Genomic DNA, 7,462 nt, shown 5'->3' on the forward strand with positions numbered 1-7,462 from the left:
TTGTATGTGTATTAATTTTACTTTGTGGTATTTGTATATCTACAGAGATGAAAACTGAAAACAACTGCCTTCGTATAGAGTTAGCTGTATCATTGAAAATGGAAAACTGAGGGTTTAGTATTTTCTACAAAACCACACAGGAGTTTGCATAACTTTCAGTACAGGTTCCTTCCATTTCTTTCCCTATTTGTTCCATGTTTCATCTGATGCCATTATTTATTCTGTACTGGTATTCTTTTCCCCCATCTCTGACTGTCATGTCTCCACCAATTTCTGCAAATATACAAAAATACTTTGATCATTTTAAGATGGAAAAATATTCTTCCTCAACTATCTATGCTTCCCCTGTTAACTGAACAGATAAAGTCAGAATCCGATTATTCATAATTAATCTCTGGGCATAACAATGTTTTTATTTCAGCTTCAAAGGAGTGATTACACAAGATTTTTTTCAGTGTCTTTTATTTTTCATGGCTAATATGCTGCCCCAATTCTACAGACAGTGGTGAAATGCAAGAGTTTTCTAAATTTTTATATGTTGGCAAAAATTGCAGAGAACACAAAAGACAATTGTTGCCTTCACATAATATAAATTCAAAGACCAATACCTACCATCCCATAGCAAACCTACATCATTGTGTATGTGTGCACACACAACCCACACACAATTTCCACGAACCTGCACAGTGGCTGGAACAGCTTCTGCAGTGCTACTATCAGGAAAGGTGCCTATGGCCTATGGAAGACAAACAAATTGTTCACGTCCTCTTTTCAGCCAAACATATAACTATCTAAAACTCAAGCGGAAGTAGTTGTTATCTCGCAGCGAGGATTTGGTGAGCCTTCAGATTCTTTGCATTTCATCACTTTAATTTTCTAATTCTTGCTTTAGTTTCAATAGCTACCAAAACATTTTATGTGCTACACACTCTGCTGTTGTTTCCTTAAATCCTAATGCTGAACTTTGAAGGCAAGACAAAGCAGAAGCATATTTGGCTCTCACTCTGAAATGCGGCAAAAACACTTTGCAAGCCCAGTAACCACTCAAAAAGGTGGTAACATATATCTGTTGCTAAAAAATGCTAATACAAAGGACAGTTCCACTGCCCTGGGCACTGGTGAAGCCACACCTCAAGTCCTGTCTTCAGTTCTGGGCCCTTCATGAAAAGAAAGACATTGAGGGGCTGGAGCGAGTAGAATGGCAATGGAGCTGGTGAAGGGTCTGGAGCACAAATCTTGTGAGGAGCAGTTGAGGTGCTGGAGGTGTTCAGCCTGGAGAAAGGGACGCTCAGCTTTCTACAGCTGCCTGCGAATAGGCTGTAGCAAGGGGTGGGTGGGGGGGGGGGGGGGGGGGAGTGTCAGTCTTTTCTCCCAGTTAAAAAGTGACAGGACAGGAGGAAGTGGCCTTAAGTTGTGCCAGGTGAGGTTTAGACTGGATATTAGGAAATGTGTTTTCACTGAGAGGATGGTCAGGCATTGTAACAGGCTTCCCAGGGAAGTGATTGAGTGACCTTTCTTGGAGGTATTTAGAAGATGTGTGGATGCAGCAGTTGGGGATAGGTTTAGTGGTGAACATGGTGGTGCTGGATTAAGCTGGATCTGATGATAGCTGGGGAGGTGATGATAGCACCACAGAGTAAATGAATGTAAGAGGCTGGACCACAGAGAATGCTGACAGTAAAGCAAGGGTGTTTGAACCTGTGTGACTTAAATCAGCAAACTGGTTGAGAAATTTGAGGAACAACTGAATTCTTCAGAAGTATGTTTGCACTGAGTAGATTGGGGATGGAGATGAAGGGTGAAGAAAAGGAAAAAGATATGGTGGTCACCCGCAAAGCAACACTACAAGTTGTGGTAAAGCATTAACAATAAAAGCAAACATTGAGACTGGAATGCCCATTACTTTCCTCTAAGAGGTGAGGCCAAATGTGCCATTTCATCTTCCATTCATAACACTTCATCTAAAGAGTTTACTTTCCTGATGGTGGGGTATACTCCTCCATTTTTCCTGTGGCTGAGCTCCCAGACTTCTTCTGGCAGTCTGTTACTATAAGAGACAAAGTAAGAAATATATACATCTACCATGTCACAGTGCTAGAGAACACCTGGTGGTAACAGCGGAACAAAGGAACATAGAGCTGTTGCTCTTCCCAGCAGAGAAATATTTATACACATGGCTATAGCAGGTACTCCAAAACAAGAACATCTTTTATCAATCTGCATTTTCCAATGACATCAAATGCAGCCACAGTGGTGAAGTGGGAGGCTGTGCAGTGGTACAGCCTTTAAGGGTGGAAAACAGTCTATCTAAATGGGGGGAAGGAGTCTAGTGATGCACAAGTACTGCTGGTAGAACAAGAACATGCACTATACTACTCAGTGCTAATAAGGGGGTAGAGTTAGGTCTGGAGTCCCCTTAAAACCATAGCTTGGCGGATTATTTATTGCATGACATCTGTGCTGAGCTGTAAGGTCTTAACAAGCAGTTGGCTGTGATCCTGTAGCCCTATCAGTAAATCTGCCCTCTCATCCACTATTCAGTTTTTCACTATTATTAACTAATGCATTCTCAGGACAACTGCTTCTCTGCTTCTTGTTCTCGCACTGTGAGGACACTCTCTTTCCTCTTGGTATACAAATACTGAGGAAGTTTATGTAAGTTATTAGGATTGTAAAGTTTTTTTTTTTTTACTTTTATGTTCAAGCTGCAGACAGGAAACAAATATCTTACAAGCCTCCCACTCTAGTGTCCGTAAGCATATCCAAATACTAATCCATTCTGACACTGTCAAGGGCAACAGCCTATCACAAGGGTGAGACTACTACCCCTCAGCAAAGCTGCAGCTGCAGCTCTTGATGGTACTGAGTTGCAAAGGAAAGTTTGGATTTTTCTGTGTGGTTGAACGGTCTCAACTGATCCATATTTTTGTTCTAAATCAGAATGGGGTTAGCAGGCTTTATTCTCCCAGAGCCATGAATTAAAACTCCCAATAGGAAAGCATGGGGAAAGAAAATGTCCCTCTTAGTGTCAATTCATATTTAGACCATAGTTTAGCCACCCACATAAAATTATATTCACTGCAATTTGCACTTCTTATAACTCTAGAAGAAATTACAAACAGACAGTTATCCCAAAGGAACATTATATAGATTATAATGCATGCTCAGGGACAAATTTCAGTTTCCCTTCTCCTTTACGTTTATTTGTTTTTGTGCACGGTGAGGTACCCTGGCCTAGTAAATACTCTTGCTCAGCAATTGCCTTGATCATTAAAAGCTGTAGGAATTTGTTCAGCCAAATGCTAAAAGCTTCCATTTATTTTGTTCTGTTTTAGGGAGATTCATTCTTAGCATGAATATTCATTCTTAACCGCAAGAATAAAAATGAGCATATGAAAGCTACCACAACAGCTACAAACTACCTTTGCTATGGAGTACTTTGCAATTAAGTTTTGGGGTGGCTTTGTTGGTGGTGGTGGTGGTGTTTTGGTATGGTTTGGTTTGGGGTTTTTCTATTTGTTTGTTTTTTTCCCTCTTACATTTCTACAACATATATGTCAGACACAGCACTCCCTGCATAGCTGTACGCAAAACTGTTAAAGAGTACGTGAGATTTTAAAGGACTCTGTTGCATATTAAAAGCAAACTGTACAAACATATATTTATGTGAGAAGTTTATGTATTTTACAGACACAATATTCATATAGAACAGCCCAAACATTTAGTGGGTTAGGTCTCAGGCCACAACCATTTTATCTCACTTATTCATACTAAAATCCAGCCTATCTGTTCCTCAGCCAGCATCCACACATAGGCGTGGGTGAGACAAAGTACTTACTAGGTCTTTCTTTCTTTCTTTTTGAAATATAAATCTTTTGCTATAGAGGAGCAACACAATTAAACAGTTGCAACACTTATTCGTTCCACAGAAACCAACTGCAATCTATAGTTGTAGCTGCCTGAGTAAAGATTCCTGCTCATCAAACACCAGTCTTCTCCAGCAGGAAGGAAGATGCATTGTTAGTACTGGTCTCAGTGTCTCATCAAGAGCTTTATTAGTAGCTTGCTGGCTTAGAATGGAGTGAATGAACAGGGATGAATGTACACACAACAGGCACAGAAAAAGTGGGGGAGGGGAACATAAGAAATTTGGGAGTTAGAACTACCCAAAGGCAGCCCTGCAGTGCTGCATAACCATATCTTTGCACAAATCAGGAAAGAGAAGTGTTCTAACTACTTCAGCATCAAAAGTACATAGGTGTTTTTAATAAAAAGCACTGTCTAGCAATGCTTGTTTGACAACATCTCATCAGCTGAGTAATGATGGCTCTGGCTGATGGCTGGACCAAAAATCCTAGAGTGAAAGGACATAGTTAAAAAAAATAATTTCAGTAATTCAAGAGGAAGAATTGTTCCACATTGTTCAGAATGAAATTAGAATTAGAAATAGAATTAGAATTAGAATTAATTAGAAATTACAGGGAACTAGAAATCACAGACTTAGAAATGCTCTTCAGCTGTCAGTGCAGAGAAACCCAGGTCCATATGAGGTAGCTAGGAAGATATCATTGCAGTTCTCAGCATGAAAGATTGGAAGTTGAAACCTCCTGATCAAATTCCAACATAAATACTTACATTCTGGATATATTTCTGCAGCTGAATTAGAAGCATTCCTCTGTTCTTCCTCTACACTTTTAGGCTCTTTGAGAATTGACTTCATTCGTGTGAGCCAGCAGTTCCTTTTAGCGCAGGATAAAATTACAATTCCCAAGCCTTCTCTTCAAGCTTTTGGAGATTCCTCTGGAAGGCACAATACAGAATGAGTATCATGGTTTCAGTGCTAACTCTCAATTTACTCAGACTGGCTCTCAGAGATCCAAGGGGCGCTGGTCTGCAAGGATCTTTATTTTCCAAATGCCAATGGCAAATATGTTTGGGTCAGGGATACAACACACATTTGCAGGATTTTTTTATACTATCTATACTAAAATATAAATTGACAGTGCATACTCATGCCCTATTCCTCATGATTTCTCATAGTTCTTTCCTTTATCACATTTTGTTAAAAAAAAAAGACTGCATGAAGCAGTATGCAGAACACAAACTCTGTCAATAATTCCATAAAAAATCCACTTACTAGAAACAATATTGTGGAAGTAACAGAATCCATCTACAGGTTTACTTCACTTTCAAAGAACAAAGTTTACTTCTAGGGTAAGTAATGCTTTAAAAACTGAAGATCTTTGCTGACTGCTGGCATTCTGAGATACTGCATCTTTTCAAAAAGGAAAAAAAAAGGATAGCTCCTAATAAATTGTCATAATAATTTTTAAGGTTCCATTAATTGCTTATTTTGATAAGTCAGGTAGCAATATTCACTGAAAAAAAAGTTGTTTAAAAAATGCATTGATTTATGGTCATTATATATCTATCTAACCATTATATATCTATCTAACCTGCTTTCTTATTGATAGTAATTATTATGCCCTGATGAGTAACAGAATACCTCAAGAGATTAATTTAGAGAATCAGAACTTGTTTTATATTTGTCCTGGAAGAATTTTTCACTATACACTGTTTGTGAAAAACAACACCAAACTCAAGAGCAATGTTTATTGTTTGCATCACCTAAAAATAAATTGCATCTCATACTTGTTGTGCAACACTGAAAAAAATTAAAATGCTGCTTATTCTAAGTATAGTACTGTGTTTATGCAAAAGTTCAAAGCATTCTGAACATCAGTGACAACATCAGCCACACAAAGTACTTAATAGAAATAACAACTAAAATTAATGGAAAGAAATCAAGTAATCAACAGATATTGTGACTACAAAAAAGCTGCTTAGGGATGTGATATGCCAACTTTTAAGAGAATTTTAGAGTGACCTGTTCCCAAAGGGAGGATATTAACCACTGTTAAGGCTGTGAATTCTTGCATGCCAGGAGAAGCTGGAGAGCACTGCATGTGTAATTTAGAGCTCCACCAGCATAATCCACACAAGGCAGGTGATGTTTGTGAATGCTCCAGTATATTCATCTAATTTGGAGAGAAGAATTCTCTCAAACTGGTATGATGCTTTATCAGAGTGCTTCCACATCTTTTACATTCTTGGAGACAAAGTACTCCACAGTGAAATAATGTTATCTAAGAAAGGTGGCAATCACTTTGAAGCTGTTTAACTGAGACCAAAGGTTACAATGACAACTAAAGGCCCAGATTTTAGACCAACTCTGAGGGAACAGTGGATTGCAATCGCAAAAAGCCCAAGGCTTGTATGTCAACAGAATAAGAAGGTGAAGATGCTGCATGATCTTCTTTACACAAACTTCCCAATGGCACCTGTTAGCATTTGCAAGGTCTGTAACAATTGATTGAAATAAAATGAAATTTGCATCTGTTGCAAAGAACAAACTCTGTATTCACTCCAGTATCAACACATATTCCATAAAGCACATTTATTTTATAAGCAAAGAGGGGAAGAAGATAATTAGGGAAATTCCTACTCATACCTTCAGAAACCCAAGAAGCAGATGTAATCAGCTCACAGATTGTGTCCTCATTGGCACCTGCTGAGTAGTATTGCTCTCTGTGGACCTCCTCTGGTGCGGCAGACTGAAAGTCAGCAAATGCTCATATGTAAAATAGGAAGAATGCTACTTGTGTTCACAGAATTACTAAGTTGGAAGAGACCTTCAAGATCACCGAGTCCAACCCAATCAGTTGATGTTGAAATAGGCTTCTCAAAGTTGTATGTGCATGTAAATATACCTAAGTACACATTTAAGCATTTTTCCTGCCTTTCATAGTCAGAGGAGGCCTCCTGGGAGGAAATACGTATTAATTTCTGCAGAAATACTAAAACTTATTTTGCTATCATTCAGTATCAGCCAATGCTGCTTTAGAAAAAACAGAATAAAAAATATTTATTTACTTGATAAAATGAATACTGAAATCCTCAACACATCTGCTGGTGTAAACATCAACAGGTAAATTGAATTTCCATTCACAATCTCACACAAAATACAGCATTATGCATATTAAGGGGGACAGCACAGTCATTTAATGTTTTCTCTATGGGCAGATGTTTGCTGAAACAGACTTTTATTATTTGATCCTATACTGAATTTTAAGCAGGAAAAATGATGTATCTGAACAGCTCTTGGCAGATTCAGCATCATGGGCAATAAGCCCCTTGCAGGTGTAAATACTAGGTGGGGCTAAACAACCACTGCACATGTGACGTACTACTTGCAGTATACAGATAATTACTTAAGTAGAAAGCTAGGTAATTTAAATGATTATTCATAAGTGACTTCAAGTGCAATACTGGCAGCAAGTAACTGCTAATTTTATTGCAACCGGTAGAAGCATACTTAAATGTCTTTGGACATTACAGCGCTAAATCCAAACCAAACAGGCAAAATACATGTTTGCATTACAGGCCGTTACAAAAAATTTTA

At 38.4% G+C, this 7,462-nt stretch overlaps 1 long non-coding RNA gene across 1 annotated transcript; it reads right to left on the reverse strand.

The window, feature by feature from the left end:
- Window positions 1-387: 387 nt before the first annotated feature.
- On the reverse strand, window positions 388-6,610 carry LOC132322219 (uncharacterized). The gene is made up of 3 exons (XR_009485046.1): window positions 6,512-6,610; window positions 4,636-4,800; window positions 388-2,047 (listed from the first exon to the last, which is right to left on the reverse strand). It is a non-coding gene; the product is annotated as an uncharacterized LOC132322219 (long non-coding RNA).
- Between the last annotated feature and the right edge of the window lie 852 nt (window positions 6,611-7,462).

This window comes from Haemorhous mexicanus, chromosome Z (assembly GCF_027477595.1).
Source record: "Haemorhous mexicanus isolate bHaeMex1 chromosome Z, bHaeMex1.pri, whole genome shotgun sequence".
Classification (NCBI taxonomy): Eukaryota; Metazoa; Chordata; class Aves; order Passeriformes; family Fringillidae; genus Haemorhous; species Haemorhous mexicanus.